The sequence below is a fragment of the Triticum aestivum genome, chromosome 2A (genome assembly GCF_018294505.1).
Source record: "Triticum aestivum cultivar Chinese Spring chromosome 2A, IWGSC CS RefSeq v2.1, whole genome shotgun sequence".
In the NCBI taxonomy this organism is placed as follows: Eukaryota; Viridiplantae; Streptophyta; class Magnoliopsida; order Poales; family Poaceae; genus Triticum; species Triticum aestivum.
In genome coordinates, this window is record NC_057797.1 from 690,613,876 (window position 1) to 690,622,817 (window position 8,942).

The 8,942-nt window shown below is 44.5% G+C and overlaps 1 long non-coding RNA gene across 11 annotated transcripts; it reads right to left on the minus strand.

The window, feature by feature from the left end:
• Nucleotides 1-1,865: 1,865 nt before the first annotated feature.
• On the minus strand, nucleotides 1,866-8,401 carry LOC123190270 (uncharacterized). Of its 11 annotated transcripts, none has more exons than XR_006496264.1 (12): nucleotides 8,060-8,401; nucleotides 7,368-7,448; nucleotides 6,920-7,085; nucleotides 6,618-6,689; nucleotides 5,380-5,579; nucleotides 5,010-5,097; nucleotides 4,599-4,768; nucleotides 4,131-4,209; nucleotides 3,438-3,574; nucleotides 3,176-3,333; nucleotides 2,981-3,054; nucleotides 1,866-2,278 (listed from the first exon to the last, which is right to left on the minus strand). It is a non-coding gene; the product is annotated as an uncharacterized lncRNA (long non-coding RNA). The 11 variants fall into 11 exon arrangements; XR_006496261.1 differs by having other exon boundaries at nucleotides 3,438-4,209; nucleotides 4,599-4,658; nucleotides 4,732-4,768; nucleotides 8,060-8,397; XR_006496262.1 differs by having other exon boundaries at nucleotides 4,131-4,768.
• Nucleotides 8,402-8,942: the final 541 nt, after the last annotated feature.

Sequence of the window (8,942 nt, forward strand, 5' to 3'; positions counted from 1 at the left end):
AGTGGACTTGCCCAACAGCAAGTGCCACTGATCAGTGGACTTGCCCAACAGCAAGTGCCACTGTTCAGTGGCATGTGCTCATGGCCAAATGGCAATGATCAGTGGCACTTGGTATTGGGCAAGAGCACTAATCTACTTGTTGTAGTGCAAATGGCACTGATCAATGACACTGATCAGTGACTTGCCCAATAGCAAGTGCCATTGATAAGTGCCATTTTGCCCAACAGCAAGTGACATTGATAAGTGGCATTTGCCTAGGACCCTTGTTGTTGGGCAAGTCACTGATCAGTGGCGTCTTCTTTGCTGCAACTGGCACTGATCACTGCACTATCCTAAACAAGGAAATATCTAAAAATAGCAACAACAAGTGCCAATAGCACCCATGTGCAGCCATGCAGATTTGGGACCATTGTACTACATGCACGTATAACATCCACTCATGGCACAAACCCTAGCTTCAACATGCAACATGAAAGAAGGACATGATCCTAACATGAGCATGCCATCAGTCAACATGATTCTATCATTCATCACTCAACATGAACATGACTCTAGCATGAACACATCTACTAGCATGTAGCACAAATCTAGCATGTAGTAGCACTCGCACTAGCATGAACATGATAGCATTAACATGAATCTAGCATGTAACACAGCTACTAGCATTCTAGCATGAACACAAGCAGTAGCACACGCACTGTACAAAACAAGAACAGATCAGTCCGATTGGATTCGATTGGGATCGCATCCAATCGGATCTGCTAGAATTCTATCAATCCTAGCACATGCCTAAAAAATTAGCCGCTAATCTACATCTAGGAGCAAGATTGTTGGGGATTTGACTCACTGGAGCACGCGTAGCCGCGGCGAACCGAGGCCGGGGTGAAAATCCCGGCGGAAACGATAGAGGTGGCGGAGCAGAGGACGAGCCTACCCCGGCGACGGCCTGCGGCATCGGCCCCGTGCTGAACGCCACGCCGGAGGTCGAGAAGGACGGCGCCCCGCCGACCGGAGAAAACCCTCGGACAAGGGTCAAGAAAACCCCCGAGGCCAATGGTGTCCCAACAAGGGGTGGCTCCGTCGACGGTGCCGGCGCCGAGCCCAGGACCCCCAGGTCCAGAATCGGCGGCGGAGCAGGAGCGGTCGGCACCACATTGGCCGGCACCGGCGCTCGTGGAGGCCGGCAGTAGATGGGGGACTGCGCCCGCAGCGCCGAGGCCAGGTCACGGCCCGAGTTCTGCAGCCCGGCCAGCCAGCGCTCCTAGATGCTGGAGACGCGCTGGTCGACGGGATCAGAGGGCGGCGCGGTGGTGGGCGTGGCGGAGCCATCAGAGCAGAGGAGAGGAGAGGGAGGGGCCGTGAGGAAGAGAGGGAGCGGTGGGAACAGTGCGCCTGGGCGGTGACAGGAGAGTGGGGGACGAGTAATGAGACGTCGCCTCTGTCTCCCGCGCTGCCCGAGGCATGCAACTGCCCCACAAGCGCGGCCGCACCTGGCCAGGCTCGCGAGAAACTGCCGATTCGGCAGTTCTCGCCGGGCCAGGCTGCGGGCTGCTTTGAGGTTCGTGCGGGCCTCAAACCGCATGCAGCCCAGCCAACCAAACAGGCCACACACATCCCGCGCGGGCCTGGTTGGGCTGCATGCGGGCAACCAAAGACGCCCTTGTACTCTCTCGCGGTTGAGTCAGGACGCCGTAGTAATCCTTGCTCCGGTCCCCAGATGGGTCGGACGGAGCGTGCTATCCAACCATGTGTCAATGTTCCTTCTATAGATCACTGCAAGCTCTACACAACGCTGAATGCTACTATTCTAGTGAATGGGGCGCGCCCAGGGCGCGCCGCCTAAAGGGTGACTAGACGGTGCCAGGTAGGACAACGCTCATCCAGCAGCCCTTTTTGGCTAGCTTTACAATTGAGAGCACATTTCATTAAAAAAGACTGTTGCTTCAGTTCAGTACCATTGCCAGATTGGCGCATTTCACCTGATCAGTACTACAAATTCTATCTCTCTACAAAAACACTATAGTGATGCTGCGAGCTTGTCGCACTGCGCCGGCACAAAGGCCAGCATGTCCTGTCGAGGTCATAGACGACTTCTGTGTTCTGCTGCTAGTAGTTGCGGATGACGGTTTGGTCCCCGCCATCATGTCTAGCACCAGGCACATGACCTACACGCCGTTGTCCTCCAACACGTAGTACCCCAAGGCAGCTCCCAATCGCTGCCGTCCAGGTGGAGCGTTAGCGACAGCACCAGCACGGGCGCGCCCCCTGTCCCCTGCCACTGCCAGTTCAAAGCAGAGGTCCAGCTCAATTCAATAGATAGTAGGTTGTACCTCCTCTTTGATAGTTGAGGAGGCTCGGAGCTCTAGTATTACCTGCATTACATGCCTACTCATAAATTTAAAACCCGCTTGGTTAAAACCTCATATAACTTTCAGAATAAAACATGGCAAAGCAGAGTTTTGATAATAAAAGCATGCAACGAACCAGGATTTTTGATAAATAAAATCAAGAGGCCATGTTATGCTCCAACAAGCTATACTGCAATAGTCAGTTCTATCATCAAACTGATTACATAATAGATGATACATTGTTCAGGCATGTTCAGGAGATAAGCTTAAGATTTAAAACTGAAAATACATAAAAATCAACTGCCATATACATCCCCATAACTAAAGTAAGCACAAAATGAGAAAGTTATAGTTTTTTTAACATATTGCTTCTAGGTCTGTAGCACACTATACATTAAACTACACATGCCCCCTAAGCAATTTCAGATCTCCTTTCGAACTACAAAGTTCATCTAGAACTGTGATAACACATAACAATGAATAATCCATATAGGCAAAAACACCCAGAGTCTATCCAAGAAGACCGCCTTGACAGTGCAGATATATCAAACAGATCAGTCTAGATTTTAAGCACTAACAAATTCAGTTTTTGCTGCTCCCCAGAAATGGGAAAGCGATTTGCAGTCTCATACCTCTTTTCTGAGGTTGTCGCCGACGCCTCCTTCATCCCTGAGATCCTCCTTCGGAGCTCCACTCGCTTCAAGCTCTGTAAACAACACACACGCCACACCACAGAGAAAACACCAAATCAAGCGGTTAGCAATCCATCACTGCCATATAGGCATCGAATCCGATCCGATAGGCGCAATGAAAGATTCAAAACCTACTCATTGTTTCGTCGTCGTCGAGGAAGGCATCCTGAGTCGGCTCTGGCACACGAGCGGATCCTGAAGAAACTCCCGAAAAAACAGATCATCGTCATGTGGACCAAAAATCAGACGAAGATTTTACCTAGATCGGGCGCGACCAGTCACCTTCTGACAATCTGCAGTAAGCAAAATGGAAGCGAGGTGAGCAAACCGTCAAACCGATGGCAGGCACAATAAACATGCATGTCAATGAAGCAGTATTCTCAAATGATGTACTTACCTTTAATTATCTGTTGCAGGATAGAAAGTTGAAGCGATACTTGACTCCCTTTGATGTCAGGCTGGATAGAGCTCCGAAGAACTACTCTGGTTGTGTCGATAGAGCTTTGAAGAACTACTCTGGATAGTTACTGCTGGCTAAGTTTAAGAGTTAAAATAGTGTTCTGGTTGTGTCGATAGGCTCTGTTTCTACTCTTTGTAGGAAGAATGATTTGTAGATTTGGAGTCTACTCCAACTGAATTTTGTGTACATTGAAATGGAGATGCACCAGTAATTTTGTGTACATTGAAATGGAGAATTAGGCTTGGATTCCCATTACTCTTATCCTACCTCGGCAATTTCGGGTTAGGATAAAATCATGGGTTTTCCCAAAATAAAATAAAACATCCCAGTAAGAAAGTAACATAAGAATCAAAGCCTATCAGAGAATTAGGCACTTCTGTTGGCATGACAACAATCAGATAGAACAAAACCTACAGTCCTCAATTTTTATTCCATCTGTAAAAGATGAACAATAAACTTAATCTATAAAACTCGTCTCGAGACTGCCATACTTCACCTAGGAGCCAGGAAAGCTAGAGTGCATATCACACATACATTCAGGCAAGCAAATAACTTCGATTGAATCCAATCCTTTGCATATATGGCATAAAGGCATCTAGAGAAGAAAAATACTTGATGATGTCAGTCTACCTTGCCAAGCTCATCAAATCCATCCAGCTGATTAAGAAGCTCCATCCGCATCCGCGGGAAGTCATCACTGGTTCCCCCACTAAATTTTCTCCCAAAAATTTCATTGATTTCATCCATAAAGATAATGCATGGCCAGAAATAACAACTTTAAAAAATGAAACAAAATTTATGAGCAGCATAAATAAACAAAATGGTGATATAAGTTGAAAGATCTCATAAATGCATTTGTACTTATACTGAGATCAATTTGATTTCTTCTTCTCGGGCAAAGTTGGTACTGAGATCTAAAGTTTAAAATCCTTCAAAGCTCTAAATCATATGAGTTGATTAGCACTGGTGTTGTGCGAATTACCAAGTAAGATCATTGTCCCGTGTTGTGACAACATTAGTCCTTAAGCAGTAAAGTTGTGTTCATGCAAATAAAAATGAAAACCAAGGAGACCTTTCCAAGGACAAAAGATAACTCACCTTCAAATCCTTGGCAAAGCATAGCCTTAGTTCTTGAACTGAGCTCTTCTTGCAGATGATCTGCAGTGAGCCCCAAAAGAATGTTTGATAGTATCAATAGTATGAATGACATCACTGAGTGCACATTTTTTACCGTTGGAGATCAAGATATCCCCGATCGCCAGTATTCCCTGCAATTCAAATTGAAATTATAAAACTGTAAAAGAGACAATTTTCTATGACATATTTTAGTAGGAGTCAAATTCATCCTCACTACAACTCAAGTGGTTTTATGTTTGTTTTCTTCATCTAGAAACCAAGCTAATTTGAATAACAAAGTTTTAGGTGTATAGCCAACAAAAGAAACCAACAATTCCTACAAGAAAAGACAGTAATAAGCTATGCGTAATGAGTTAATGGCCATATGCTTACTGTAACATTATATCTGATGTAGAGATCACGGGCAGTAGTGAAGTACTGTAATTCTTCCTGTACAGCAGGGGCCGAGCATGTTCCATGCCTATGTACAAATTAAACAAATGGCATAGATTTAGCAATGGAAATGAGACAATGTTTGTGCACATGGATAACAATTAGCAAGTCTTTCTTATGACAATAATCTAATTCATTAGGTAAATGGATTGAAGAAATTTCCACACTAAAGGATCCATGAACAACCGATTGAGCAGCACATATCAATGCCATTATGCAAAACAACATGCAAAGGAACAACACAAAAGGTTAATGACAATTCCAACCAAGGAGTAATTCTAGAGTCCAATCCACAGTTCTCACACTATACCTCATCATCGTACACATAGAAATTCGACATGATCGACCTGAACTATCTCAACACCATCCCAAATTCGATATAGATAGTTTGAGATTTCTCAGCAGCAACTTTGAATTTTCCATACATGTTCACTGGCAATCGTCATCCTCCTCCTCGAAGAAGAAGAAGAAGAGATTTCACACCCTATCTATCCTGGAGAGAAATTTAATCTGCAGAGATTCAGATTAGATTTGGTATTAGATCCAAAAGACATCCACGCTACTTCATGGATAGCGGGAAGACCGAAAGGGAGAAGGCCAACACAGAGACCCTCTATGCAAGAAACTTGTAGCTTCATAGGTAGCCTGAGCAATGGCTGAAATCATGCAGAACACCCAACAAACATATCACTTAGCACAAAACCAATAGCTCTATTACTACACCAGAAGGTTCATATAAGTACAGTTCTTGTGAAAATTAAAAGACATGCTTCAAGAACACCTAATTGGCAGCATTAAGCTTCTACGATATCTGCACAAACCAATTCTCTCACACGTGAGCTGCAGCTTAATTAAATAGATTCAGAAGAAACACGAGTACATATATCAGTGCATAAACCACTCTTCTCAAAGCTCAGCTGGTCTAAGTTCTGATATCTTCATTCTTCATATCCTCCAAAAAAATGCTTTGATGTGCAGAAACTAGACCACTTCAAGTTCTAGTGAATAATACAATTGTCACTGAAATAGCATAAGCACTTGCATTCCTATGTACTTTAGATAATGTGTTGGGTGGATAAACTGGTGTATTGCAAAGGAACACATGACAGAAAAATCGAATAACATACATCAAAGACAATATTTTACCATCTCAAATTAACTACTGCAACTATTTGATTTTGTTAATCACAAAAAAATCATCTTTCTCGTTTCCATCCTTTGTGATTCCTTTTGTCGTCTTATAAAGATTGTTTTCAGCACACATTCTTCATTTAAGCGCTATCCTATTAATTCTTTCATTATTCACATAAAAAAATTCAGGTAGGATATTATTTTGTTTGTATAAATATGTTACTATTATTATTTTACTTGACAAAAAAGACAACTCTGCCTCCAAAGGTTTGCTTTACATCTTCAGGCCAGATAGGTATGTGGCACTATACGACGAATTCAGTTATAATTCAACCAAATGGAGGACAAGCGTCCGAATTGCCGAGCATCAAAATCAAAATGAAAAAAAAAGAACCAGGAATTTCAGCAATTACTAACCTTCTTTAACCAATCCTAGCAAGACTGGCAAGTACTCTTCCAACGCCTGCAGGATATTACCAGTGCTAGATCCTTCACAAACCAGTGACAGAGAAAAAACAAACTCAGTGTCAGTTCAGAGACCAACATCTTGCACATCCTACAGATTTCTCTATTTTCTGTGTCGTACATGATTGCACGATGATTGAACTTAACAAATCGTGTTACATCTCCAATGCAGTCAGCGACCATGCATCATATGCCTTCAATAGTTACAGAAAAAGAGGCGTACGGAAGATAAGAAAGGAAAGAGACGCAGTCACCTATACTCGATCTCCAGACAGATCGTCTCTCTCTGTCGCTATGCATGAGGGACGAGGACGACGGCGGCGACACCACGGACTGGTTGGCCTCCTGGTGCGTCTCTCCGGCGCATCAGCCTAGCAGATTTCCTGTTTATCCTCCTACTTGCATTGTTCAAAACTGAACCTGCCTCACTTGTTAAATGATTTCAAATTAAACACTGTCTTAAAAAACGACCATGCTATTTATATCTTTAATGCCATTGATAATAGAATCTAAATTTCCATTCATGATTTTTTTAGCAGACAACGAGGCCAATAGATTGCTATGAGTTTTCTGGCAACCAAGGTGGAGTTTTTTTTTCTAATGTGTATCATGCATACAAAAGTAATATAATAGAACAAAGGAAATTCTGATGTTGCTATTAATCTGTTATCACCGTAACGCGAAAATATAAACATATATAACCTCCAGGTCCTTCGTCTGAAACCATCTTCTCTTGAGCATAAATCCTGCTCCCATAGATCATCGTTTGGACTGTAGTCAGCTCTGCAACGCAAGAATATATCAAATAGGTTAACAGAGTACGAACCATCAAGTTAGGGAGTTACCTAAATAAGCGCAGCTACTCATGCTCGTCTAATGAATATTTACTTGTACCCACATCAACTTGTCTAACTCCCGGTAATAGGAAATCTAGGAATTTTTGTACTTAGGAGAATAGATTAGCTTGCTGAGGTAGAACAGAAGCACTACTTAAAAAAGCATAGGATAGTAGAGTTCAAATGCCATAGTACCAATTTCGTGAGCACAACACCACAACATTTGCAGGCAGGCAGGCAGCCACTCAAGTTCATTTGTAACCTAAATTAATCGCCATCAATCTGAGAACCGAACTGCTAGTTCCATCTATATCATTAGCGTAAACCAAATGACAAGGACGAATCTACCAGAAATACAGGACCACGTGAAGCAATCATCCTACCCCAATTCAACAACAAGCAAATCGTATCGTATGGGAGGCGAGCACAACCGACCACGCAAGCGAGTTGAACCCAACGCACCTCAAGCCCGTGTGGCTCAGATCCAATCCTACGCCTACCAAATCGAGACAGTGGGGCGGGGTGGGGTGGCTGAAGGAACGGAACAAGGGAGCTCACCTGGGCAGGGTGGATGATGAAATTCACCAGCTTGGACTGGGCGTCGGTCTGGCCGGGCCTCTCGACCTAGATGACCCCCTTGAGGGGCATGTAGCCGTCGCTGACGCCGAGGAGGATAGGGTCCTCGGCAGAGGGAGATCAGGAGGGCCCTCGCCCGCAGCCGCGTGGGTGGGAAGGGAGGCGCGGTGGGGCGCGTCCCGCGCGCCGGTGGCTCCCCAAATTCGGCGAAGCTGATAAACGAGCAGAGGAGGCGGCGGCTGTGTTGGCGTGCGGAAGGAGAGAAGGTCGCGTGCAGGGAGAGCGTCGGTGGCTCGCGTCTATTCTTTTTATCGCTTTGTTCGTACAGTAAAAGCTGGCACAGTAAAAGTAGACAGATGGGCATCGCGAGGAAGCGCCGTTAATGCGCACCTTATTGTTTTGGATGTGCTTGAATCGCTACAGAACTAGTGCGAGTGACCCAGTGTGCTAGTACTACAGGACGAGTACATCTCTTATCTCTAGTGTTGTTAGTTAGAAAAATTCTCATTTGATTTGCTTAACAACGCTTGGCTCAAGCATGTAGTAGCACGCTTTATCCTCGCTCCTGCTTCACCTCCTCCGTTTGTGTTGGCAGCCCCTGCCCACCTCAATACAAAAGAATTCCATTTTAAATTTCAAACACAAAATCAAGTACTGTAATACAATTGCAACATCGAATCAAACACGAATGATGGAGAAAATGCGACAAAAAAAGCATCACCAAGAGAGAAGTCCATTTTTAATCCCTCAACTCTTCGACCTGTCTGGCTTTGGTTCCTCAACTTGAAACCAGACTAGTTGCACCCTAACATCCTATGTGGCGTGGACATTTTGTCGAGCAATTGGCGTGCAATTTCTGCCGCTG